Source organism: Mauremys reevesii, linkage group 4 (assembly GCF_016161935.1).
Source record: "Mauremys reevesii isolate NIE-2019 linkage group 4, ASM1616193v1, whole genome shotgun sequence".
NCBI classification, from domain to species: domain Eukaryota; kingdom Metazoa; phylum Chordata; order Testudines; family Geoemydidae; genus Mauremys; species Mauremys reevesii.
In genome coordinates this window covers 145,257,662-145,282,729 of record NC_052626.1, presented here as the reverse complement: position 1 = coordinate 145,282,729, position 25,068 = coordinate 145,257,662, and the positions used below count along the sequence as shown (strand labels likewise).

Below are 25,068 nucleotides of genomic sequence, written 5' to 3'. Positions count from 1 at the left end.
TCCTGACTCACCGTGGTACGGGACTTGACCCTGATGTGGGATCCACAACGCTCCTCCAACTTGAACTTTGTCCACGACTTCATCATCCTCAGGGTTAGATTCCACTCTCCATTGCCTCCCGCCTCCACCAATGTGTCCATGGGGCTCTTGGCACGAAGTGGGGCTGCAACACTGGAAGATGGTGCCCAACTCCTTGTAGAAGCAGCAGCTTTGGGCACAACACCGGAGTGAGGGTTTGCCTCCTCGCCTCTGATACACCCAGCCAGCTTCCTTTATCTTCGCCTGCACTGCACTGTGTCCCGATTTGTAGCTCTTCTCACAGAAGCTATGAGAAATGTGCCCATGGGTCTTGAAGTTCCTATGACTGGAGCGTGAGCTAGACTGGACAGATTCCTCTACACATAAGGCTTCCCTGCCTGTCTTGGCCCTCGCTTGCACACATGCCCTGGAAACAGTCAGCAAGTCTGGTTCTCTAGGTGGGGAGGAGGCAGGAAGCTCCACATACTTCTCTCGCCTCTCAGGCACCAACCTCAGCGGAAGTGTGTGCTGGAGCTGGTGCTCAGGGAAGGGGCAGTGCATGGAGCCCTGTGCCCCCACCCAGGAGCTGGACCTTCTGGCCGCCTCCAGGGTGCAGGGTGGTGCCAGCCAGAACAGACAGGGACTAGCCTGCCTTAGAGCGGCAGCATTGCTGACTGGACTTTAATGGCCCAGTCGGTGGTGCTGGACAGGAGCCGCCAAGGTCCCTTTTCCACCGGTTGTTCCAATTGAAAACCGACACCTGGTCACCCTATCAGGAAGGGCATTGTCAGGGACACTCCAGGAGGCCAATTATAGCAATGCATACATAACCAAGCTGTAGGGGCTTCTTTACACTGGCACTTGTCAACAAAAATTGCCATGAAAAGCTCTGTGCCTCTCGCTGCAAAGTGGTTTTCTGTTGTCAGCAAAACACGAGAGTTTTGTCGCCAAAAGTCACATTGCAGTGTGTGAACCTCCACTGTTTTAATGGACAAAAGCTGCCTTTTTAGTAGAAAAAACTAACTGTGGTAGACAAGGTCTTAGTATAGTGTGTGTGTATGTGTGTGTGTGTGTGTGAGAGAGAGAGAGAGAGAGAGAGAGAGAGAGAGAGAGAGATCACCGCTGCCCCCTGCTGGAGAATGGCATAACCGGCTAAATGACAGCTCTTGTTGCTCCCCTTCTCTGCCCCCAGCAACCTTCAGCAGAGCTGCGTGTCCATAACCCGCCTCCCTGGGTGCTGTGGGAGACATCCAGGCTGTGGGAGGCTCTGGGAGGGAGGGGGCTGACCTCATTGCAGAGAGCAGCTGGGTGATGGTTCTGTTCCCCATGGCAGGTCCCAGCCGGTGCTCAGAGTCAAGGTCTCCATCAGCTTCCAGCCCCAACCATCCCCACCTCGCCTTCGACTGCCAGAGGCAGGAGCAGCTCAACACGGAGGCCACAAAGCAGGGCAGAGGTCTGCTTCCAACATCACTAAGAACACCATGGACAGCCTAGGTCAGACCAAACCACCCCCGCTCCCCTCCCTCCTGAGCCAGCCAGTCCCCTGCCCTGGGGATGGATCGGAGCCAGCGCCCCCTAGAGGGGAAAGGCCCCGTGTCCCATTTCCCCTTGAGGTTCCTGTTCTCAATTTCTTATCTCTCGCTTCCTCCCCATAGGGCAACAATATCTCCGGCACCATCCAGTACAGCCTGGCCCTGGACCCCGGGCGGATGAAGATCCGAGCCGCCTTCAACTCCAGCGCCCCGGCCCTGAGCAGGAGCTGCGGCTCGGCATCGAGACGCAGATGTGAGACGCACCGGATAACGTGCTACCTGTGAGTGTGTGTGTGGGGTCCTGGCTCCTTCCCATCCCACTGTGTCTTCCCTCGCTCCCAAATCACCCAGAGAACAAACCTCTCTCCTGGTTGCACCCAGCCCCACTCCCTTACCCTTCAGGGGCCCAATGTGTCACTCTGTCTCCCCAGCTCTGTCCAGAGGACACTGTGACCCCCATCACCCTGCATCTCAACTACACCCTGATGGGGAGCCATCGCTGCTGCCGGCCGCCTCACACCCGCCCTGGAGCGAGGACCTGTGCCAGTGTCTGCAGGCTCGGTAAGGTGCCAGAGCCAGGCCCCGTGCTGGGTCTACTGCAGGATCGAACCAGTGACCATGGGGTTTGAAAACAGAGTCTGAAATTAAGAGGCAGCAGCAGCCTCTAAAACCCCTTTACACAGTGTAGCCGCTTAGAGGGCAACAAAGATGGATGCTGAATTTGCCTTGGCATCTCTCCTGTGGGAACACTTGAACCTCTCCTCAAAGCTGCCAACATTTCTGTCCAAAACACAAAATATTTTCATTAAAAATGATTTTTGCTGGACAATTTTCAATATTTATTTTGGCCAGGCCTCTAGAGGACAGACCCTGTCCTGTTCCCACCCTGAGCCAGCCAGTCCTCCAGCCATGGTACCACTAGAAGTGTGAAACTGCTGCTGGGCAGAGGGTGAGGAGGAAGAGTGTTTCTCAGGGGTGGGGCTGATGATGGGTTTAGCTGTCCCCGGTGTAGGGGACTGGCAGGTGCTGGGGTAATGGGAGGGTCCTGGGTCCCTGCATTGTCATTCTGGCGGGTGGTGCTGCAGCCCCTCCTCACCCACTCTGGATCCTGCTCTCCCGCGCCTCCCCCCAGCCCTGTTTCAGAAGGACTGTGGCCCGGATGACCACTGCGATGAACAGTTAGAAATCTCCTTCAATTTCTCTGCAAGTTACTGAATCCTCCCCTAAAAACACCTACCATAGTGGGACCTCATCCGGCTTAATCACACCTGGATCTTCAACATCCAGCTGAGATGTTGCCAGATTTCCAGTGCTGATGGATCCTGGGTGGGGTGTGAAGGGTTGCGCCTCCCACCGCTCGGGCTGCCCCTTGATGTACTGGGGAACCACTGAGCCTGCCGGTTCCACCAGCCTGGGCTTCCTATCACTGTTCTGCTGAGCCAGGCCCTCCAGCCTCCAGCACACACACAGGTAGGGACACACCCAGCTGCAGCAAGACACAGACACTGAAATCAGCTCTGCATGGGAAGACTCAGCTCGGGAACTGCCCAGCACTCAAGTACACACAGGACTGTAAACCCAAAATTGTCTTGTCTTGCACTGCACAGAAAACTGTACAGCGTAAGCTCATGAAAATCGCCCTCCTTCAATGTGGAGGAAGATCTGCACAGCTTTCCCAGCCCCTAACTCTGTGAATTGCACAAACTGGTTTAAAGAAAACAAACACAAGTTAAATAGCAACAAAGGTAGATTTTAAGTGATTATAAGGGATAGAAAAAAGATCAAAGCAGATTACTGAGCAAATAAAACAAACTCGCAAACTACGCTAATACACAAAAGAAACTGGCTACAAGTGGAAATTTCTCACCCTAAACGTTTTAAGCAGGTTGCAGAGTTTCTTGTTGACAAACCGCCTTGCTTGCAGCCTAGACCCCCAGATATTCCTGTCACAGGCCAGACACCTTCTAGCCCGGGTCCAGATCTTTCTTCCCCAGATCACTCTTAGGTATTTTCAGCAGCATCTTGGACAGGGATTTAGTGGAGATCCGCCCTGATAAACTCACTTCCTGCCTTATATAGGATTTATATGTGGCGGGAATCCTTTGTTTCCTGTTTGATTCGCACGCCCTATTTGTGGGAAAATACTAGCATTCTAAGATGGAGTCCAGTACCAGGAGTCATGATCACATGACCCTGCAGTGTCAAAGCAGCCATAAATCCTCCAGAAGACTTCACAGGAAGGTGGCAGATTAGCATCTTCAAAGTCCTATTGCTCTCCCTAATGACAGATTGACTAATCAGGCAGACTGATTGCATTTTGTCTGGTGGGCGTTCCTCAGGTACAAACCCACTTGTAATTGTTACATAGTCAATATTCCTAACTTCAGATACAGAAATGACACATGCATAGAAATAGGACACATGCAGTAAATCACCACCTTTCCAACGATACCACATGTGACTCGTCTTGCATAAAATACAACTTAGTTATGCCATATTCATATCACAACAATATCTCTGTGAAGAATACGCGAGTGTCACAGGCGAGTGTGGGGCGAGTGTGGGAAGATGCACCACTGGAAGCTCACAGCACTCGGGTCCCTGGCTGGGCACTGCCAGAGGAAGTTCACAGAGCAGCCAGGGCACTTCCCTGAGGAAGCTCACCCCCTTTCTCCCCCCTTAGCTTGAGCACCCTGGTGGTGGGGGTCACCCTTGAACTCAACACCACCGTCTCCATCCAGAATCACGGGGAGAATTCCTACAGCACCATCGTGCAGTTCTTCTACCCGGCCGCGCTGTCCTACCGCCGGGTCCTGCTGCTCCAGGTACCTCAACATACACCAGGCATGAGGGGCAGGCACTGCAGGGGGCTCCGTGCTGCAGGGAGTGGACAGGGATCTCAGCAGGAGGCACTATGCTATAGGGAGTGGGCAGGGGGCTCTTCAGGGGTGCTGAGCTGTAGAGGTGAGTGGAGGGCTTGGTAGGGAGTGCTGAGCTGCAGGGAGTGGGTGGGGGGCTCGGCAGGGGGTGCTGAGCTGCAGGGAGTGGGTGGGAGCTAGGCCGGGGCACTGTGGGCTGCGTCTCTCACTGGCTGGTCCCCTGTTCTCAGTCTAACAGGACCATGGCCGTTAGGTGCAGCTCGGCCGTGGGCTCGGAGGAGCAGACTCAGAGGAACAGCACCTGCCACTTTGACTACCCCATCTTCTGGAGTGGAGCTGAGGTAAGGACAGGCCCTGGCCTCAACCCTGGCCTGTGAACTCCCCAGGTGTGAACTAGGGTTTCCAGGTGTCCTATTTTCTAAGGGAACACCCGGTTGAATAGGAACCTGGCAGCTCCGACCAGCACCGCTGACCGGGCTGTTATAAATCTGGTTGGTGGAGCAGCGAGTCTAAATCAGGCTCCCTGCCTGCCCTGGCTCCTCGAGGCTCCGGGAAGTGACTGTCATGTCTCTGCAGGGGTGATGAGGGAATCGCCGTGTGCTGCCCACACCCCAGCACTGGCTCCGCAGCTCCCTTTGGCTGGGAACTGTAGCAAATGGGAGCTGTAGGGGTGGCGCCTGTAGACTTTCACAGCACGCACTGCACAGAGCTGCCTGCCTGCACTTCCGCCTAGTGGCCCGGACCTTCTGGGAGCAGCACGGAGCCAGGGCAGGCAGGAAGCCTGCCTTAACCCCACTGTGCTGGTGACCTGGAGCCACCTGAGCCCAGCGGAGCCCGGTGGAGCCCAAACCCTAACCCCCCTCCTGCATCCCAGCCCCCTGCTCCAGGTTAGAACCCCCTCTTGCACCCTAACTCCTTCCCAGACCCTGCACCCCCACCCCCACCCCAACACCCTGCCCAGCCCTGAGCCCCCTTCTGCGTCCAAACTCTCTCCCAGAGCCCGTACTCCTGAACCCCTCCTCCCACACCCCAACACCCTGCCCAGTCCTGAGCCCTCTCCCAGACCCTGAACTCCTTTTTCCTGGCCCCACCCCAGAGCCCGCATCCCCAGCTCCTTCCCCAGCCCAGTCAAAGTGAGTGTGTGTGGGGAGAGAGCCACTGAGGGATGGGGGCTGGAGTGAGTGGCAGTGGGGCCTTAGAGAAGGGGTGGGGCAGGGGAGGGGCCTTGGGGCAGGGGCAGAACAAGGGTGTTTGGTTTTGTGCCATTAGAAAGCTGGTAACCCTAGTGTGAGCCCAGCTGGGAGCAGAGAGGGGCAGTTCCCTGGGGTCAGCCCAGCCCGTGACAAGGGATGTGCTGGGGAAAGCGCCCGGGGAGCCCGGCGAGTCAGTGCAAACAGAGCCCTGAGGTCACCCCGGGCTGGGGCCTGCCGGGCTGCAAACCAAGGGCCAGACTTGGGCTGGAAGTCAGGCCTCACTGGGGCAGAGAGGGAGGGGCTGTCCCTTAATAGGATGGTTAATGGGTGTTGTCATGGCACAGAGCGGTTGAGGTCTCTGGATCCCAAACCGGATTAGCGCTGTCTGGGGCCAGGGGCAGGGTCATGTTAACACCTTCGCCTCCCTGGGCCCATTTATTCCAACTAAGTTCATACAACAGCCCCCCTGATCCCCTGTGCCTGCCCCACCCCCGCAGTTTTTAGCAGTTCCCCAGGCCCTGACACTCATCCCACTGTGTTTTCCAGGCTGTTTTCGTCGCCACCTTCGACGCCTCTGAGGCCGACCTGGGGCAGGCTGCAGATCACGGCCAATGTCAGCAGGTGAGGGGCAGGGCAGGACCAGGGGATGGATTAGGGTTTTGTGGGGCCCTGGGCCAGAGCAAATGGGGGCCCTCCCAACCTCTTCTCTCTGCATTCCTCCCCACCCCTGTTCTCCCAGCTTTCCACCCGGGAGCTGTGGGGTCTAGGGAGCAGCAGGAGAGCCGGGCAGGCGGAGCGGACGACACAGGGCCACCCATTTTTCCAGGGGCCCCAATTGGCTGGGGTCCTGGGCAGAAGCCCCATTGGCTAATCCACCACTGGGGCTGGGGGCAGTGGAGGGGCCATGCACAGAGCAGGGCAGGGCAGTGGCCTGTGGTGCAGCCTCCCTGCACAGTTACCTGCCTGCGTCTCCTCACATCTCTCTCCTTTGCCCTCCCCTCCCCCCAGTGACACTGGCGGCCCCATCACCGAGCGCATGAGTCACCGGGCGGAGCTGCCAGTCAAGCACGGCATCTTCATCATCCTCACCAGGTAGGTCAGTGCGGAGATGGGGAGCGCCTCACTGGGCCCCTGTTCCTGCAGCACAGCACCCCCATGCAACACCACTCAGCAGCCCCATCCATCACACTCGTCTCTCTCCTTCCTTCCATCCTTTCCTCCCCCAGCCTCGAGGAGTCGACCACGTACGTCAACTTCTCTGCCAAGGAGGCAGGGACAAGTGTGCCAGTGACACATCGGTACGAGGTGAGGCTGGCGGCACAGAATGTGAGGGGGGAGATGGGTCTCAGAGCAGCTTCCAGTGAGTTTCCCAGGTACTAGAGCCCCCTAGGGCCGCCAACTTTCAGTTCGCACAAAACTGAACACTCCTGCCCTGAGGCCCTGCCCCTGCCCTGAGGCTCCTCCCCACTCACTCCATCCCCTCCTCCATCGCTCACTTTCACCAGTCTGGGGCAGGAGTTTGGGAGAGGGTGAGGGCTCCAGCTGGGGGTGCAGCCTCTGGGTGGGGCCAGGAATGAGGGGTTTGGGGTGAGGAGGGGGCTCCAGGCTGAGGCAGGGGTTGGGTGCCGGGTCTGGGCTGTGGGCTGGGTGTGGTCTCCAGGAGGGGCCAGGAATGAGGAGTTCAGGTGTGAGAGGGCTCCAGGCTGGGGAAGGGGTTGGGGTGCAGGGGCTGAGGGCTCCAGCTGGGGGGTGTAGGCTCTGATCTAGAGACAATGATTAGCTGTTTGGGGTACAGAAGGACTCAGGATGGGGAAGAGGTTGGACTGTTGGGGGTTGGGGTCCCAACGGCACTTTCCACAGCTCCCAGAAGCGGCCGCCAGGTCCCTGCAGCCCCTAGATGATTGGACAGCCAGGAAGACTGAGGCAGGTGCCAACAGGTGCCAACCCTGCAGCTCCCATTGGTCGCAGTTCCTGGCCAATGGGAGCTCTGGAGCCAGCCCTCAGGGCAGGGGCAGCACACAGAGCCTCCCTGGCCACCCATGCATCTGCGGGCTGCAGGGACCTCGCAGCCGCATCCAGGAGCTGCATGAAGCTGGGGCAGGCAGGGAGCCATCTTAGCCCCAGTCCCCTCCTGCGCCGCTGAACCACCAGGTCCCTTTTCGACCAGGCGTTTCAGCCAAAAACCGGATGCCTGGCAACCCTAGAGCCACCTCTGCGAGGGATCCCTGTGTGTACAGCCCCCGAGCCCCTCCCCAGAGGCAGAACTGCCTGAATGGGATCTAGTGCATTAAAGCACAGAGGGGGAGGGGTGGGCAGGGAGCCAGGACTCCTGGGTTCTATCCCAGCTCTGGCAGGGCAGTGGGGTCTGAGGGTTAGAGCGGGGGCTGGGGATCAGAGCTCCTGGGTTCTCTTTCTGCAGTGCCCTATGGAGAGTCTGTTTCTTTCAGGTCAAGAACCTGTGGCAGCGAATCGTCCCCATCTCGGTCACGCCCAGTTCCCCGTGGAGCTGAGCGGGGTCCAGGTGTGGGACGTCTCTGAGGTCGTCCCCTCCAAGGTACCTGCCTCTCCCTGCCCTTGTGTGTGTGTGAGATGGGCCCAGTGACGCCTTCTCTGCCCTACAGCACCCCCTGCTGGGACAGGCTGCCTAGGGGGGATAGGTCACTTGTTCCACTGCCCCCCCACAACTTCCTGCAGCCAGCCGGTTACCTACCGAGGGGCCGGATTGTAGCCAGCGCCCCCTAGAGGGGAAATGCCCCGTGTCCCCTTCCCAACCCTATTAACATCATGTCTCTCTCCCTCCATAGCCCCAGCTGGCTCAGTGCATCAGTGAAGCTGACACGCCGGGTTTGAAGGACTTTGTGAGGCAGATGAGCAAGCGCCCCCTGCTGGTGAGTATAGGCTGATGCGGGTCCCACCAACCCCTTCCCCTCACAACTAACACAGACAGCGAGTAGGGACTGGGCTGGGTGAGGGACCCCTGCTATAAACAGACCCAGACCCTCATGGTCATGCTGGGTCCCTGCACACCCCCTGCCTCACCCGGCGATATCCTTCCACCCCCAGGACTGCTCCGTGGCCACCTGTAAGAAGATCCGGTGCAGAATCGCCTCCCTGGAAATGCAGCAGTCGCTGGAGTTCATGATCAAAGGGAACGTCAGCTTCCAGTGGGTCTCCCAGGTACGAGAGCTGCCTCTGCCTCCCGGCACCACGCAAGAGATCTCTCATGAACAGCCCCGGTGCCCTCCCAGAGGTGGCTGCATCTCAGTGCCGGGCAAGGGATTGCCCTGTGTGAACAGCCTGTAAATTGCTCTGGTCCCCTGACGATGCTCTGGGCTGGTTTGTGTCATTTCCGGTCAGGACGGTGAATTTCTCTGTTCCAGACTCAGCAGCAGAAAGTGAGTCTGGTGAGCGAGGCTCAGATTGAATACGAGGAGGAGAAATACACCCAGAAGGAGGGATTCATCCAGCGCCAGGTACCAGAGTGACTGCGCCTGGGATAGAGAGAGCATCGGCTAGTGGTTAGAGCTGGGAGCCAGGACGCCTGGGTCCTGTCCCTGCTCTGGGAGGAAGTGGGGTCTGGTGTGTTAGGAGCAGGGGTGGGTGATGGTGCCAGGACTCCTGGGTCCCCATCTCACAGCCCCTCTCCCCAGGTGCAGACGGTGGTGGAGCGCCCGAGGTCTATAACTACCTGCCCATCATCGTGGGCAGCAGCGTGGGGCCTGGTCCTGCTGGCTCTCATCACCGCAGCCCTCTACAAGGTGAGGGGCAGGGCTCGACTCCTCCCCACAGCCCATCACCCTGGGGCGGGGCCTGTGGTTCTCCCAGCTGGTGGGGGAGGAACAAGGGTTTTTCCTTCATAGATTCCCACAGCCCATCCCCTCCTGCTCCTCCATGAGCCTGTCTCCGTCTGGCTCTCACCATCTCTCCTCTCTGTCTCCTTCCAGCTCGGCTTCTTCCAGCGCCAGTACAAGCAGAGGATGGAGGATGGTGTGGAGGGTGAGGGATTGGACTAAACCAGAGCGCTGCCACTGGAAACTCCCTGCTTCTGACAGCACCCCATGTGCCAACGCCCCAGCTTCACCTCCTCTGAGCTGCTTCACCCCGTTATGTTGTCACCTCCAAGATGCATAAAATTGGTCATTGACCCTCCCACCAACACAATGCATCCAGTGCCAACTAGAGTCAATCGTTACTCAAATTAGGCTTGGAAGAATTCTCTTGATATTTTTATAATTTTTATGGAGAACGTTGAAGTTAATTTTAGGCATTTTTTTTCAGTTCCATTTGTTGGGATATGTTAGGTTAACTAACAGACATGGGAAGCTGCAAATTTGCTGACATGGCATTAGGGACAAAGGCATATGTAGGCTGTCGTTTTTGTTTAATAAATAAGTTGCCTTTTCTTTCCTGTTGCTTATAAGAATTTAGAAGAATGCAGCTGCATGAGAAATGTAGCAGTCGAATAATGCCCTTTGGGTAAAAAAAGGTAAAAGAAATGTTATTTCCCCGTCCCTTCCTTTTCCAGCTATATAAACCAGCCCTGGCTTATGGCCCCTTTCTCCCTCCTGAGAATTGCTGACCAGGATGATTTGTGGCAACAAGTTGTTGCAAATAAATGTATTTTCAAGGTAAAAATGTCTGTGTAATATGCATAATGCTGTACACAATAGATAGTGTGGGTTTACTAACAGAATGGGTGTTTTTATTACTTAATAGGGGTTTTGGGTGTTGTAACGGATGAAGGCGTGTACATACTCACTTAGACAAAAAGAATGTGCTGTAACTACTTACCCAACAATTGAATCGAGGGGAACAGGTATTGCAATAAAGAAGCTCGTACTCAACCGCCTTTCGGTCAATCTGCTTTTTCTTCTAACATCTGGCATCACGAACAGGATCCCAGGGGAGAGTTGTGCCTTATCACCACGTCTCGCCATGGATTCGATGAGTAAGTTGAACTTGAACGGGCCCTTTACTGCAACCCTGGTTAAAAAGTTTATTAATAAACTGGTGGGGAGATGGAGGGTCCTCATGCGTCTCCCTCTGGGGATTGTCAGGATTGGCCAGTCATCCAGGGGTGGGTGGAAGCTTCCCTGGTGTCCAAGTGCTCCCAGGATAAGAAAAAGGCTGTTTTGCTGCAGGCTCCGGGTGAGGGTCTGTCAGGTTTAGGGGAGGAGGTTACAAGTCTTAAAAGCAAAGTGGAAACTTTTCAGCAAATTGCTGAAGAACAGAGCACAGTAAATCATCACAACGTGCTGGCAATCAGAATGGCTGAAAATCTATGGACGATTTTAATCATCCTAAGTCAAAGAACCTGACCCTCAAGGGTCAAGTAGATGCCTTAAAGCAAACTTCTTGTTTCCCGGCCCCCATTTCTCTCTCTCTCTCTCTCTCTCTCTCTCTCTCTCTCTCTGCCTCCCCTCCTGCCCGCCTCCTCTCTCACACTTTTGGTTTTCTGACGTTTTAATAGATGGTACTTTGGATACTTAGTGAAAAGTTCGTTTGGACAAAGCATGACAGAAGTCTGCTGCATTTCATTTAAAAAATTAAGTGAAATGTCCGTGGGTGACCAGAGAGACAAATGTTTTATTGCCTTTTTAAAGAATCCCAAGGTAAAGGAAGCACAGGGTAGGGCAGCTGTGTTGCACGGATTTACTAGGTGGCTACGTCATTACAGGCAAAATGTACCACCTTAAAGAATTGTATGCACAAGTAAGTCATTTAAAGTGAATGAAGAGTTACAAGTAGCCTTTATAAAAATCAATACTACAAAGTTTGGAAGGAAGTAAATGGTTGGGAGTTGTAAAAATGCCAAAAAGTAATAGTTGTGGTGTTATAAAAGTGTAACCCCCATGGAAATTACCTAGATTCCTGGGGCTCTGTCTTCTGGCAGCTCAGGGAGGGGGAGCCAAGGCAACCAATAAGGAGTGAGATGCCCCTCCCAGGGAGCTCAGGGACGGGGAGAAGCCATTTCAGAGAGGCTGGAGCCAGCCAGGCAAAGGCAGGACTGGCTGTGTGGGGAGCTGGTGAGTCCCAGGCCTGCATGCAGGGTTCCCCCTGGGAACTGGCCTCTAGAGACCTGACCGCAGATCCCTCAGCTGGGTTTTTCCTTCTCCACTGATGATTCAGTTTGTAGAGTTTTGCTGGGAAACTTCCCCAGCCAGGCTGAGTTCACCCCCCAGCTCCCTAGGGGTGACCAGTCACCACATGGTCAGCTCTGCTTTGGCTGCTAATCCAGGGCTGCTGCCTGCTGGAAGTGTGTCTGGACACTGGGCTAGGAGACGACAATTTGAATTTTAGTGTAGTTGTGTAACCTGCACCTTGAGCCCTGCACCCCCCTTTGGGGTGAGGGGAAATCCTGGGACTGACGCAGCCTGACGAGGATCTCGGCCAGCAGAGATCTGCCCCTCTGCAGTGACCCAGGAGTCCAGAGTCATCTCTGAACCTGAGGATCATTCGTGGAATTTGTGAGGGCACCATCTTTAGTTAGTCAGGCAGGGAATTTGTTTTGGGGACCCCCCTACTCCCTGAACTGCGTCCTCAAGCCAGGGAATGAGGGTCTGGGGATTTTACAACCTGCTGCATATTAAACCTGTGGAGGGATTTACCACCTTCTCCCACTTGTGAGTCCATTGGGCTGTGACAGGTAAGGGGATTCTGTACCTCTGGCCAGGAGGGATTTTATGTTACTGCATACATAACGGCTGTTACCCTTCCCTTTATATTTATGACACCATATTTATAAATTCGGTGGCTTACCCATTTATGAACTTGTTGCCGGCACCGAGTGCCCGAGGCAGCAACAGTGGTTCGTTGCCCGGTGTGCTTCGCTCCAATAAACACACCAAGGTGGAGAAGCAGACAAAGTTTATTTGAGATCTCAAAGCGTGATGCTAGGAGAGAGGCACGTCTCAAATCAAGCACACCACTACAAACAGCTTTTCTCTTTTTATCCATAACTTTAGCTAAGCCTCTTCTATCTCCCCCTCTCCCCCGACCTTTCATTCCCATTGTTGGAAAATCATAGTGCTAATGAAGCCTTTCCGTATTAGGCCTGAGTAAACCAAAGTTATGTTATGCTTGTCCAAACTGTGTTGGTAAGCTTACAGAACTCATTAGACTGAAGACCGTGTATCTACCTAAGTCAGCTATTTCGCTTATCAGTTTTGTTTGGCTCCCCAAGTATATGTTGGCTCCCCAAGTGTATGCAGCTGCGTTCACATGTATGCATCCAAAGTATCTAGTACAAAGGGTCAACGGATGTATCTTGTGTCCCCTTCAGAATGACAAATGTATCCTCAACAGATGTATCTTGTAGCCCCCACAAAATGATATATGTATCCTGCATATCCAATTATCCCCTAATAGATACATGTACAGGGTCTATAGGTCAACCAAATGACGTAGACAAACGTAGGCTAAGTTGTTTGTTACCGGCTATAAAGGTAGGCCGCTTGGCCATGAAAGGTGTGTCTCTCTCGGGCACTAGCCGGGACGAGAACACCCGCTCAGCTGATCGATCAATAAAGCTAATGGTACTCGTCTTCCTGGTCTTCCGTGCCTCCTTGGTGTAATTAGGTAAGCTCCAGGGGGAAACGAGCCCTTTTGGCTAACACCATGTAGCAAATACACTTTGCAGTAGCAATTACATTAAGCAGTTAAGTCATACTTGGCAACCACCAATCTAGCTCGTTAGTAACTCTTCTGTGAACCGTTATCTTGTCTTACTATCTTTGATCTGTTATTTTGCCCCTTAGCCAGGAGCAAGCAGGCCTCATTATAGCAGGCCTCATTATTACCTTCTAGTACAGGTGTTGCAACTGATAACCATTCTCTGTTGCTGGCCTGTTAGGTCGATTAACGCTCAAACATGGAAACGCTTTGGTTTATTCAGGCCTACTACAGAGAGGCTTCATTGACACTGTGGTTTTCCACCCTCCTGAGTTACCTAGAGTCATGCCTAGTGGCACCAACAAACTGCCTTCTCTTTCTACTCGTAGCATGATCCATGGATCATGATCCATGGATCATGCTATCAGGCTAGCTGGAGCCAGGGCCTCCAGACTGAATGCCTCTCCATTCAGTGTGCGAGAAGGAGGAGTGCCTGGGCCCTGCTTTGAAGAGAGTGGAGGAGTGTTGGTATATGTTAGGGTTAACAAACAGACATGGGAAGCTGCTAATGTTCTGACATGGCACTGGGGGGCAAAGGCGTAAGAAGGCTGTAGTTCTTTGTTTAATAAATAAGTTGCCATATTTTCCCTTGCCCGTTGCTTGTAAAAATGAATAAGAATGCAGCTGCATGAGAAATGTAGCTGTCGAATAATTCCCTTTGTGTGAAAGAAGGTAAAAGAAATGTTATGTCCTCCTCCCTGCCTTTCCCACCTGCATAAACAAGCCCTGGCTTATGACCCCTTCCCCCCTCCCCTGAGAATTGCCGGGAGATTTGTCAGGGATATTTGTGGCAACAGATTGTTGCAAAGAAATATGTTTTCAAGGTCAAAATGTCTGTGTGATATGCGTCATGCTGTGCACAATAGGTAGTGTGGGTTTACTAACAGAATGACTGTTTTTATTACTTAATAAGGGTTTTTGGGGTGTTCTAACACATGTAGGTGTGTACATACTAATTTAAACAAAAAGAATGTGCTGTAACTAATTCAGTGCTTACTCGACAATTCAGTTGTTTACAATCTGGCCAGTAAAATGAGTACCACTATCATAGGTTTATTCCCCACTTGGAACTTTAGTATCCACAAGATGGGGACCTGCATGGGCTCCTCTAAACTAAATTCTATTTTTGAGCTGGTAATGCTGCCACCAGCTAGAAATTCCAGTGTCTAGCACACTCCCTGTTCCCCCAAAACTTTCCCGGGGGAACACCGATCCAAACTCCTTGGATCTTAACACTAAGGGAAATAGCCCATTCCCCCACCTCCCCCTCCCTTAGCCGTCGGGAGAGATCACCTTGATTCAAACTCCTTGAATCAAAACAAAGAGGGATTCACTTTCCCCCCTCCTCTTCCCCGGAGGTTCCAAACAAGGGAAGAAATCAATCAGGTTCTTAAAAGGAAAGATTTTATTAAAAGAAAGAAAGAAAGTAACACTATCTCTGTAACACCAGGATGAAAAATATTACAGGGTCTATTTTATAAACCTAGAGGGACTTCCTGCCCCCCCTTTCTCAGAATAATCAAAAGTAACAGCAAACAGAAATAAAGATATTTCTCCAGCAAACACACATTTGCAAATACAGAAATTAATCACAAAACTAATCTGCCTTGCTAATACTCACTATACTGAATAGAAGGAAATATTTCAGGAAGCTTGGAGAGCCTGGATGTACGTCTGGCCTCTCTTAATCCCAAGAGAGAACAACCCCCAAAACAAAGAACACAAACAAAGACTTCCCTCCGCAGATATTTGAAATTATCTTGTCCCTTGATTGGTCCTCTGGTCAGGTGTCCATCAGGTTCACTGAGCTTGTTAACCCTTTACAGGTAAAAGAGACATTAACCCTTAACTATCTGTTTATGACAACCACGATCACTGTTGATACTCACAGGTATGCCAAACCTTGGAATGAAATCCTTAAGCAAAATTTTCACAACGGACTTGGTGTCTGCCCTTCTGCAGGGGAAGGCTTCAACCCAGCTTGAAAACATCAAATACTAACATATACTCATAGTAACATCATTTAGACATTTGAATAAAATCAATCTGAATATTTACAAAAGGACCCCAAGGGATGTGCTGCTTTTCTAGCTTTAACTGCTTTTCCAATATTGTGTTGCTGACCCTCCTCCCTCAGTGAGTCTCCAGGAAAGGCAAATCAGCACTGTATGTGGCCAACCCTGTTGCAAGCATTGCAAAGCATTTTGGGGAGGGTCAAAGGTGTGTGAGTGGAAAGTGGAAGTTTCCTTTGCAGGTATGAGAGGCCGGGGCGGGGAAGAGAAGAAGAAGAAGAAAGAAGCAGCAGAGAACGAATGAATTCAACACTGCAGCTAGTAAACTCAGTCCGAAGACAAGACACTGGCTCCCGCCCAAGGACACTGCTCATAGCCGAGACTTGTCTGACAGCTGAGAAAGACGGGGGCTTGAATGTGCCTGAAAGAAATCCAGCTGCACAGGCCTGCAAAATAGCAAGGCAAGCAGGAAGAAAAACAGCAGATTTAAGATTACAGAGATGGAAAACACCCAACAACCAGGAAGATCAAAATTAGGTGCATACCAATCTCGTTAACTGCAGCAATCATCCCCCATTTCCACACGTGTGCCCTCCAGTGGTGCACCCGAGCAAATAGGGCAAGAGCACCTGAGGCGTAACCAGTCGGCCATCCAGGGACCACCAAAGGTGATCAGGGTGTAAAGTGCACCCAGCAGCACTCCAAGAACATTTCTCAGCTTGTGGCGCAGCCTCGGTCACGTATATTAAAACCTTAATATTTTCTGATAGTATCCAAACCACTTTGTATTCCAAGTTGGATAAAAAAGTATCCGCGTTTAGCTCTAACCCTTCCATTTGGTTTTGAACTAGGCTGTCCTGTAGAAAACTAAACACAACAATTCTAGCCATAAGACAAAATACCACAAGGACACAGAACACAGTTTCTCTTGTGCCAGTAAATGCATGGTATGTTGGATTGCTCTTCCGCTGGCATTAGCTTTCTCTAATTTTCTAAAAGACAAAAACATATTTCTACCCCTTCTGGGGCGATCAGTCCTTGTTTAAAATATTTCTTTCTTATACAAATACCCTTGCTGATTGCAGGCAAAACAGAGGAATTACCCCCATATTTTTCTGTGTTTGTTTCATAGGCAGGCCAGGTTTCAGTGGCTTCTACCTTATCAATTAGGTAATTTGCATTAGCACACAGACGCTTTCTGGCTCGCTTTCAGATCCAGAGCCATTCACAGGTTAAACTTTTACTTAAAAGGGACACAATTAAAAACACACCACCTATTGTAGCCCCTTGGAGCCTAATAGGAGTTTAATTAAGTAGCATTGCATATTTGCATCTTCCTCACCCCTTTTACAATATACACCACACATGTTCTTTTCCTTGACAGTCCTTTCATTCATTTGGGGTGGTTAAATTCCAATAGACACCCAGTATGTTTTTTCTAATCCAACAAAAGTGTTCATAGTCAAATGATTTTAATTAAATAATCTCTTTGCCTGGATTTATTTACAGACATTTCTTTGGAAAAGGGCCCAGTTTTCCTTCAGAATGGCTGCAAAGAAACCAAGAATTCTTGTTCTTTTTAGCGTTTTTTACAAAATCCAACTGATAATTCCCTCCAGCAACTACAGCGTTAACTTCTTACTGTTTCCTTAAATCACTTGCTTATTTCCCCAAAACGACATCCCAATCAACTCAAATTTTACCATTCAAATTATTGTTCCAGGGGTTTAAATTCCCCATGCCCATAGGCTTGCCACCTGGACAGAACATACGGCCAATTGGCATTTTAACTGTTCAGTTTTCTCTAGCTGTCAGGTACATATCTCTTCCCTTTCCCCCAACTCCTCTTACTGCCTGGTCCTGCTACGACCGGGGTAGACCCACCTCCAACCTTTTTTTATTTTTTCATAATCACAAACACGCTGCCCGGGCTGGCCCAGCCCGGGGGTAGTAGAGAGAGAGAGAGAGGTAGACGGGAGGTTATCCTGTGCACAGGTTGTCCAGAGGTACGCTGCAAAAAATCTCCAACTTGCTTCTGCTCTTGGGTTTTTTCACCCTGGGGTCTCTCTTGCTCAGTATTCCAGTCCAAGCCGGCTGCCTGTGGCTTCTTCAGCATCCCCAAACGACACTGGCTCCAGGGTCGCAAAGGCAGACTGTTGAGTCTCACCGGGCGGCCAACCTTTTCAAATGTAATCTCAGTCCTGGAACTTGTGTTGCCTTTGTTTTGCCTCTGTCTATATTTTTCACAGCCAGCTGGGTTTTTTGGTTCTTGGCATGGAGAGCAAGACAGACTGTGTTGATTCTTGACCTTGAACGCAGAGCAGATTTCTCTCTATCTCTAGGCCAAGCTGAATTTTCAGATTAACCCGTTCCTTTCCTGCCTCCCTTTCAGCCTTAACTAATTGGGGATATAAAGGAGCTGAGGGGGTTGATGAAGTGGTTTGGGTAGGGAGGCATCCGGATGCTTTGCATTTAGTTTTCAAATCTTGTACTTGAGTTTTTTAATTATTCCTGGGAGTCCTTCAGACGCCGCACTCGAGACTCATGGAGTATCTTTGTAGCTTCCTCCCACAAATAGACAAATTGCTCCCACTGTGTGTTAGAGGCTTTTGGTGATGTTAGGGTTCCTCTGAGGTATATGATTTTATCTAGATCAAAGGTACCTTCTAGTGGCAATTGTTTAGATGGATTATCATGTGTGTAAAAATTCCAATGTTCTAAATACCTGCAGGTCCTAGGACCATAATGCACATACATATAGTATGCAGGGGTTCCCTTTGACAGTGTGGGAGAATTCTTAGACTGTCTGTCCCTCCCCCATTTTCCAATCACACCGGGGTGTGCCCTGTCCGCTAGGTCAGCAGCTCATAAGCTAAACGAAAAATCTTACTCTCTCACAGGAAAAAGGGTCCACTGGGTCACGGGGTTCCACCGACTAGTGGGAAACCTCTCCGCTGGGTCACAAGGTTCAGCTGACCCCCCCTTGCTTTCAGAACTCCCACATGGGGTAGCCCTGGGGTGGCTGGAGTCAGCTTAAGTCTTAGACCTGGTCAGCGGCTCATACCCCGTTCATTCATTCACGCACACACATTCATTCCCCATATCTAGATGAATCTTATTTAACAATAACCTTAAACCTTAATTCTTTATGTCCGGACTCAATCGAACTTTCCCTTAATTGAAGTGGCAAAAACCCCTCAGCACCGGTGCATTAACCTTACTGAGGGTGGCAAAAGTTATTCCTCAGAAGTGCAATAACTCACCTTAATTGGAGGCAGCAACAAATTCCTCAGAACCGCTCTGCATCTGATCTTGTTGCAAAATCAATAAATTCGGATGGCGTAAACCTTAAAGGGACAGACATCCCCATAGGCAGTCCTCCTCTGACACCCCAGTAGAGATTTCAAAAGGTCTCTTACCTCTTGATTGGTGCCTTGGGGTTCAAAAAGGAACAGTCCGTAGTAGTTGTCGCTGTCTCAGTCGGGCATTGCCATCCGAGTCACGGCACCAAAATTGTGGAAGAAAACAGAGTCTTCACTCTCAGGTTGGTTGCAACAAGTCAGAGACAGTTTATTTTCCTGACACTTGCAAGGGGAGAGTACACCCGCACAGGGTTTCCCCCGTCCCAGGCAGGTCGCCATTAGATAAACAAGTAGGGCAAGCATTTATACCTTTTGGTACAGACAATAATAATCAACAACCGCATCTTGTTTATACAGATTCCTTCTGATATCTTACTTTTCTCAGCAGTTCCTGCTAGAGTCTGTATTCCATTCTTATCGAACACAAGGTCAAAAAACAGTATCTCTTACAGTTTTTTCCTATTCGCTTTCCACTTGCCTAGGCCCTGCCTTGAAATCGCGTGTTATTAGAGCTAGTGTTAGCCTGACTCTTACTTTATTCCTAGAAGTTAAGATATCTGCGTTCAAATTCCCTTTATCCTTTTCTCTACTTCCACACTGGGGTAGGAGAACAGGCAGCTCCGAGGATCTGTCATTCCCTAACAGAACGTAGAAATACACAGAGAGGAGCTTGGGGTTTTCGTGGTCGTTTTCGTTGCCTGCTCATACTGCGTTTTAAGTAGGCTCGGGACAATGAGATTTTTAGTGGTAATTGTCAGCAACCATCAGTTTCACCGCACACGGGTACAAACCAATGGCACAACGTGTCCGGCGATAACAGTCCAAATGTTAATCTAGACAAAGAACAAACAACGCTCCTGGCGAGCTTATTAAAGACCCACCTCACTGTGTAGAAAACTGTGGCCATGCCGGTGTCCTTGGGGCAGCTTTCAGGATAATTACTTTGTACATTTTCATGTGATGTTGACAATTTGTGGTTTTAAAGGTTATAAATAGGCTTGGCGGAATGCTATTTTTAAGTAACTTCCACAGACAGTATCAATGTTTATTTCTAACCATTTTTTTTTCAATTTTTATTGATTTAAATTTTCAGTTGTGGAAAATTCCTGTGGGGATCAAACCTTAATTCTAATGACAACAGACGTTCATTTTAAAAAGGTCAAACTTTATAACTATTCAAACACAAATTATTAACATCACATGTCAAAATATACAAAGTCAATTTCCTCAAATTTAACTCTAATAAGTTCTCAAGCAGCATTATTCTTACTTCGCTTATCTGCAAATTTTGATTATTAGCAATGGAAATATTTTGCCAGCAGCTTGTGTGCGCGTGGTGAATACATTTTCTGAGAAAAATCCATCCTTCCCAGCATAGTTATAAAGCTTTAACTTTTTAATCTCAACCTCTACTGCCATTAAATCATTGTCTGACCTCCAGATATTGCCCGAACCCCTCCACACACAGACAAATTCCTACAACTGGGATAATTTAAATTGATAAAAACAGGGGAAAAAGATACTTAAAACCCATAATTTTTCACATCAAAATTTAAATTGATGGAACTTTTAAAAAATACCTAAAATAAACTTCAGTGTTCTCCATCAAAATTATAAAAAGACAAAGAGAATTCGGCTAGGCCTAATCTGAGTAACGATTGGCTCTAGTTGGCACTAGGACGTGTTTTGTTGGTGGGACGGTGGCCAGTGACCAATTTTTCTGCATCTTGGAGGTGGCAACATAAGGGGGCGGGGGTGGATCTGGAGCAACCCAGAGGGAGGCGAAGCTGGGGGCATTGGCGCATGGGGGGCTATTGTTTGGGGGCATCGGAAGCAGGGGGGTTGCCAGCAGTGGCGCTCTGAGTTGGGCCAGGCCCTCGCCCTTCACAGTGTCCTCCATCGCCTGCTTGTACCGGCGCTTGAAGAAACCGAGCTGGAAGGAGACAGAGAAGGGAGATGGTGAGAGCCAGACAGACACAGGCTCATGGTGGAGGAGCAGGAGGGACAAGCTGTGGGAACCTCCGAAGAAAAAACCTTTGTTCCTCCCCCACCAGCTGGGAGAACAAGCCCCGCCCCCAGAGTGATGGGCTGTGGGGGAAGGGTCCAAGCCCTGCCCCACTCACCTTGTAGAGGGCTGCGGTGATGAGAGCCAGCAGGACCAGGCCCCCCACGCTGCTGCCCACGATGATGGGCAGGTAGTTATAGACCTCGGAGCGCTCCACCACCGTCTGCACCTGGGGGAGAGGAGCTGTGAGATGGGGACCCAGGAGTCCTGGCACCATCACCCGCCCCTGCTCTAACACACCAGACCCCACTTCCTCCCAGAGCAGGAACAGGACCCAGGAGTCCTGGCTCCCAGCTCTAACCACTAGCCGATGCTCTCTTTATCCCGGGCACAGTCACTCTGGTACCTGGCGCTGGATGAATCCCTCCTTCTGGGTGTATTTCTCCTCCTCGTATTCAATCCGGGCCTCGCTCACCAGACTCACTTTCTGCTGCAGAGTCTGGAACAGAGAAATTCACCGTCCCTGACCGGAAATGACACAAACCAGCCCAGAGCATCGTCCCAAGGGGACCCAGAGCAATTTACAGGCTGTTCACACAGGGGCAATCCCTTGCCCAGCACTGAGATGCAGCCACCTCTGGGGAGGGGCTCAGGGGCCGTTCACTTGGGGAGATCTCTTGCCCGGTGCTGGGAGGCAGAGGCAGCTCTCGTACCTGGGAGACCCACTGGAAGCTGACGTTCCCTTTGATCATGAACTCCAGTGGCTGCTGCATTTCCAGGGAGGCGATTCTGCACCAGATCTTCTTACAGGTGGCCACAGAGCAGTCCTGGGGGTGGAAGGATATCGCCGGGTGAGGCAGGGGGTGTGCAGGGGCTCAGCATGGCCATGAGGGTCTGGGTCTGTTTATAGCAGGGGTCCCTCACCCAGCCCAGCATCCCACTCGCTGTGTGTGTTAGTGCAGAGGGGAAGGGGCTGCTGGGACCCGCATCAGCCTATACTCACCAGCAGGGGGCGCTCGCTCATCTGCTTCACAAAGTCCTTCGAACCGGGCGTTTCAGCCTCACTGATGCACTGAGCCAGCTGGGGCTATGGAGGGAGAGAGACATGATGTTAATAGGGTCGGGAAGGGGACATGGGGCATTTCCCCTCTAGGGGGCGCTGGCTACAATCCAGCACCAGGGCAGGGGAGTGGCTGGCTGTGGGGAGTCGGGGGAACATGTGGCCTATCCCCACTAGGCAGCCTGTCCCAGCAGGGGCCGCTGTCGAGCAGAGCAGGCGTCACTAGGCCTATCTCACACACACACGGGCAGGGAGAGGCAGGTACCTTGGAGGGGACGACCTCAGAGGCGTCCCACACCCGGACCCCGCTCAGCTCCACGGGGAACTGGAACGTGACCGAGATGGGAACGCTTCGCTGCCGCAGGTTCTTGACCTGAAAGAAACAGACTCACCATAGGGCACTGCAGGAAGAGAACCTAGGAGCTCTGATCCCCAACCCCCGCTCTAACCCTCAGATCTCACTGCCCTGCCAGAGCTGGGATAGAACCCAGGAGTCCTGGCTCCCTGCCCACCCCTCCCCCTCTGTGCTTTAATGCACTAGATCCCAGTCAGGCAGTTCTGCCTCTGGGGAGGGGCTCTGGGGCTGTACACACAGGGATCCCTCGCAGAAGTGGCTCTAGGGTTGCCAGGCATCCGGTTTTTGGCTGAAACGCCTGGTCGAAAAGGGACTCAGGTGGTTCAGCGGCGCAGGAGGGGACTGGGGCTAAGATGGCTCCCTGCCTGCCCCAGCTCCACGCAGCTCCTGGATGCGGCTGCGAGGTCCCTGCAGCCCGCAGATGTATGGGTGGCCAGGGAGGCTCTGAGCGCTGTCCTTGCCCTGAGGGCTGGCTCCAGAGCGCCCATTGGCCAGGAACTGCGACCAATGGGAGCGGCAGGGTTGGCACCTGTAGGCACGAGGGCTACTGATGGAGTCTTCCTGGCTGTCCAATCATCTAGGGGCTGCGGGGACCTGGCGGCCGCTTCTGGGAGCTGTGGAAAGTGCCGTTGGGATCCCAACCCCCCAACAGTCCAACCCTGTTTCCCCATCCCTGAGTCCCCTTCTGTACCCCAAACAGCTAATCATTGTCTCTAGATCAGAGCCTACACCCCCAGCTGGAGCCCTCAGCCCCTACACCCCAACCCCTTCCCCAACCTGGAGCCCACTCCCACACCCTGAACTCCTCATTCCTGGCCCCTCCTGGATACCACATACCCAGCCCACAGCCCAGACCCCCGGCACCCACCCCCTGCCTCAGCCTGGAGCCCTCTCACTCACCCCAAACCCCTCATTCCTGGCCCCACCCCCGAGCCTGCACCCCCAGCTGGAGCCCTCACCCTCTCCCAAACCCCTGCCCCAGACTGGTGAAAGTGAGCGATGGAGGGAGGGGGGATGGAGTGAGTGTGGGGAGGGGCCTCAGGGCAGGGGCAGGGCAGGAGTGTTCAGTTTTATGCGAATTGAAAGTTGGCGGCCCTAGGGGGCTCTAGTACCTGGGAAACTCACTGGAAGCTGCTCTGAGACCCATCTCCCCCCTCACACTCTGTGCCACCAGCCTCACCTCGTACCGATGTGTCACTGGCACACTTGTCCCTGCCTCCTCGGCGGAGAAGTTGACGTACGTGGTCGACTCCTCGAGGCTGGGGGAGGAAAGGATGGAAGGAAGGAGAGAGACGAGAGTGTGATGGATGGGGCTGCTGAGTGGTGTTGCATGGGGGTGCTGTGCTGCAGGGAACAGGGGGCCCAGTAGGGGGCGCTCCCCCCCCATCTCCGCACTGACCTACCTGGTGAGGATGATGAAGATGCCGTACTTGACCGGCAGCTCCGCCCGGTGCATCATGCGCTCGGTGATGGGGCCGCCATTGTCACTGGGGGGAGGGGAGGGCAAAGGGGAGAGATGTGAGGAGACGCAGGCAGGTAACTGTGCAGGGAGGCTGCACCACAGGCCTCTGCCTGGCCCTGCTCTGTGCACGGCCCCCTCCAACTGCCCCCACCCCCAGTGGTGGATTAGCCAATGGGGCTTCTGCCCAGGGACCCCAGCCAATTAGGGGCCCCTGGAAAAATGGGTGGCCCTGTGTCCCGTCCCGCTCCGCCTGCCCGGCTCTCCTGCTGCTCCCTGAGCCCCGCCCAGCTCCCCGGGTGGAAAGCTGGGAGAACAGGGGTGCGGGGAGGGAATGCAGAGAGAAGAGGTTGGGAGGGGCCCCCATTTGCTCTGGCCCAGGGGCCCCAAAAAACCCTAATCCACCCCCCGGCCCTGCCCAGCCCCATCACCTGCTGACATTGGCCGTGATCTGCAGCCTGTCCCCCAGGTCGGCCTCAGAGGAGACGTCGAAGGTGGTGACGAAAACGGCCTGGAAAACACCGTGGGATGAGTGTCAGGGCCTGGGGAACTGCCAAAGACTGCGGGGGCGGGGCAGACACAGGGGATCAGGGGGGCTGTTGTATGAACTTAGATGGAATAAATGGGCCCAGGGAGGCAAAGGTGTTAACACGACCCTGCCCCTGGCCACAGACAGCGCTAATCCGGTTTGGGATCCACAGACCTCAACCCGCTTCATGCCATGACAACACTCCATTAACCATCCCATTAAGGGACAGCCCCTCCCCTCTCTGCCCCAGTGAGGCCTGATTTCCAGCCCCCCAAGTCTGGCCCTTGGTTTGCAGCCCCGGCAGGACCTGACCCCAGCCCCGGAGTGACCTCAGGGCTCTGTTTGCACTGACTCACCGGGCTCCCAGGCGCTTTCCCCAGCACATCCCTTGTCACGGCCTGGGCTGACCCCAGGAACTGCCCTCTCTGCTCCCAGCTGGGCTCACACTAGGGTTACCAGCTTTCTAATGGCACAAAACCAAACACTCTTGTCCCGCCCCTGCCCCAAGGCCCCTCCTCTGCCCCTCCCGTTCTCGTAGGCCCTGCAGCCACTCACTCCAGCCCCACCTCAGTGGCTCGCTCTCTGCCCCACACACTCACTTTGACTGGGCTGGGGAAGGAGCTGGGGATGCGGGCTCTGGGGTGGGGCCAGGAAAAAGGAGTTCAGGGTGTGGGAGAGGGCTCAGGGCTGGGCAGGGTGTTGGGGTGTGGGTGGGGGTGCAGGGTCTGGGAAGGAGTTAGGGTGCAGGAGACGGTTCTAACCTGGAGCAGGGGCTGGGGTGCAGGAGGGGTTAGGGTTTGGGCTCCACCGGGCTCCGCTGGCCTCAGGCGGCTCCAGGTCACCAGCACAGTGGGGTTAAGGCAGGCTTCCTGCCTGCCCTGGCTCCATGCTGCTCCCAGAAGTTACGGGCTGCTAGGCAGAAGTGCAGGCAGGCAGCTCTGTGCAGTGCGTGCTGTGAAAGTCCACAGCCGCCACCCCTACAGCTCCCATTTG

The 25,068-nt window shown here is 52.9% G+C and overlaps 1 long non-coding RNA gene and 1 pseudogene across 1 annotated transcript; one reads left to right on the top strand and one right to left on the bottom strand.

The window, feature by feature from the left end:
* Positions 1 to 8,483: 8,483 nt before the first annotated feature.
* Positions 8,484 to 9,055, top strand: LOC120403241. Its single transcript, XR_005597499.1, has 3 exons — positions 8,484 to 8,510; positions 8,686 to 8,799; positions 9,003 to 9,055. It is a non-coding gene; the product is annotated as an uncharacterized LOC120403241 (long non-coding RNA).
* Positions 9,056 to 19,570: 10,515 nt separating this feature from the next.
* The window catches only part of LOC120403218, a 44,644-nt pseudogene continuing 39,146 nt past the window's right edge, over positions 19,571 to 25,068 (bottom strand).